This window comes from Octodon degus, unplaced genomic scaffold, assembly GCF_000260255.1.
Source record: "Octodon degus isolate 3935 unplaced genomic scaffold, OctDeg1.0 scaffold00256, whole genome shotgun sequence".
Taxonomy (NCBI): domain Eukaryota; kingdom Metazoa; phylum Chordata; class Mammalia; order Rodentia; family Octodontidae; genus Octodon; species Octodon degus.
The window spans coordinates 2,672,148-2,674,980 of NW_004524832.1; the positions used below are offsets into that span (position 1 = coordinate 2,672,148).

A 2,833-nucleotide genomic window follows, 5' to 3' on the forward strand; every position below is an offset into this window, starting at 1 on the left:
AAAAAATTAAAAAATAAATAAATAAAAAGATGAGCCTCATTTTTTCTAAAATCTTGTGCCTCAGTTTTCTTCTCCTTAAAGTAGAAAAGCAGTTTTTATCTGTATAAACCAGAGCTATAAGGAAGAAGAAAAAATGAATATAATCCATTATAGTTGGAAGATACTCTTGGAATCATCTGGTTATACAGGCCTCTCATTTTACAAATGAGAAAACAAAGGTTTTAGCGAAACTTGGATTTGATGTCTGAGGTCTTAGTCCTAAGCATTAAATCTAAAATAATATATCTGATAATACTGAAGTCCCTCTGTGGTACTTAATGTGTCACAAGCATGCTTTAAGCATTTAATCCTCACAGTGTCTCTCATCAAGGGTGTTAAGTAAGTACACAAGATTGCACAGCTAGTAAGTTGTATAAACTGTATTTGATCCCAGATTTGCTTCAGATTCTCTGCTAAATCAAACTCAACTACTGTACTATCATGCTTTTTTGCTAGTAGAGAAAGAATCTGACAGAACAAAACCTGTTCTGAGTTGAATTTTACTGAAAATTAAATTATCCTCTGAAGAATAGAAGAAGAGATTTGAATGGTGATTAAACCACCATTGGATGTCCTGCAGATAGGTTGTGATGAAGACTGAATGCTATTGCTCTGCAACCTTAGCAGGTCCTTGGGGCTTGCTCTGCCATGTGTGTTGTAGGTCTGCCTACTTACTCCGTGGAAGGCCATGGAAATGGAAAGGTGGGACATGCCAACCATTAAGCAAAACTAAACTGAAAAGGGTCTACTAGAAAATGTAGACTTCACCAGTAGCAGGACCCCATGGTGAAGACTTAAGAGGGTGGTTGTGTTTGCAGTGGAAGAAAAGCAGTTGTCTTCAGCTGGAGCTTTGCATCTTTCTCTGCGTAGTTTAAAAAGTGGTATCCCATGACTACAATAAGAAAAATTACCATTATGTGGTATACTGATGCATACCTATTATTTTGACTGTTCCATAGCCAGAGGCAGGAGATTGCTTAAGCTCAGGAAGAACCTCATGTCAAACAAAACAAAATGAAAATAGTCACTGTTATCCTCAGTTTCTGATTGTTTTCTGTATTGGAAAAACAGACTTATTCCAGCAGGAACTATTTAAATTGTTATGGGGACAAAATGTTGTCCTTTCAACTTGTAGAATTACCATTTAAAAAAATTCTTGACTGGTCTTTTTGTGAATGTGAAAAATCATACAGTTCTCTAAAACTGGAAGGTTTAAACATTGTAGATGCTAAAAGTAGGGAGTATTGAGGTATGACTACAGGTTTTCTTGAAAATATGGAAAGTAGTTTCTTTATTCCTGATCAGCGGAGAAATAAGCATCCTGCATTATAACAAATCTTACAAGACAGTCTGAACTGATGAATAACATGAGTAAGTTTCATCTTAAAAATGTATTAAAAGGGGAGCTTTATATGGAAACAGGCATGAATTTCATACTTCTGTATGCTATAATAAAATATTTCATTAGTCTTTCAGGAATGGAAGGCAGATGGATATTTAGCTGACACTCGAAGGGGAAACCAGAGACTGAATATTTTATTGATTTTATCAGTTGCATGGTACCAAGATTGAAGTTTTATTCATTTTATGTGTACCCTTATGAGGGAAAAAGGATTAACTGTAACTGTTCTTTATCTGAATTTCTCATATTTGAAATGGAAACTATTCTAGTCTGTGTAGCCTTTAAACAGTCTCTCTGCTCTTCTTGTTTATTTTAGTTGGTGATGTGGTTTTGCCTATTAAATCAAATTAATTTACTTAAGAGAACAAAATTGGAATTCTTCATGTCTTCTTTTCAAATATGATATGTGGGATGCCAGAAATTCTGTAATGCTAAGTTTTACTTAGTTGTATAGACACACACAGAGTGTCTCAGAGCATATTGAAATGAGGAACTCTATTTTCTGAAAGTGTGCCAAGTTAAATTATCTGCCTAACTTTCTTCCTGGGCTAGAATTTTGCCGAAAGTCCTAGAAGTAGAACTGAGGTTTTCTCACTTCTCCAAGAGATGGTTATTGACACCTTAACTGGAACCAATGGGCTAGAAATAGAGCTCTGTTGAGAGGCTAATGCGGGCTGCTACCAACAGTCCCTGGCACTATATAAATATGCAAATAAAATTAAAGATTCACAGATTATTTTTAGCAAGGTGTTAGTTCCAGTGGCCTGGAAATTTTTCTCTCAGGTATCGCCATTCTGTAACCCTTGAGAATTCAATTACATATAATCAGACATTTTTCTCCTTCTACTTCTGTGGGGCATGATAATATGTCCTTCAGATGAACCAGGGAAAAAAAGTCCCTCCTTGTAGGGATGGGTACCTATTCTTCTTTTTATATTTATTGTAAAACGGCTATTCTCGAACATTAACTTGGGTCAGAATCACCTAGAAGGTGTTTAATCCACAGAATGCTGAGCCCTTCCTCAGTTTCTAATCAGGACATGTGGCGCAGAGTCTGAGAATTTGCATTTATAACATATTCCCAAGTGCTGCTGATACTCTGAGTCTCAGAACTGTGCTTTAAGAAGAAAACTTTTCTAACAAGGCAAGGGAGAATAAACTGGACAGGCTATTTTCACATGTAGTCGAGCTTGTATGACCAAATGCCATTTGAGAAAATTTTCCACTGTAGAAATGGTCTTGTTTGGGCTTTATAATAATGATTGTTTGTACAAAAGAGACCAAATTTATTTTGGTCCTTTGGTCTTTTAGCATTGGGATTTATCCAGCATTGATTAACCTAAACCAAACAGTTACGTGAGACTATTTTTTTCTTTTCTTTTCTTTTCTTTT

The 2,833-nt window shown here is 35.6% G+C and overlaps 1 protein-coding gene across 3 annotated transcripts in view; it reads left to right on the plus strand.

The window, feature by feature from the left end:
- Positions 1-2,833, plus strand: part of Trpc3 (transient receptor potential cation channel subfamily C member 3) — an 83,833-nt gene that overhangs the window by 38,390 nt on the left and 42,610 nt on the right. The window lies entirely within an intron of this gene.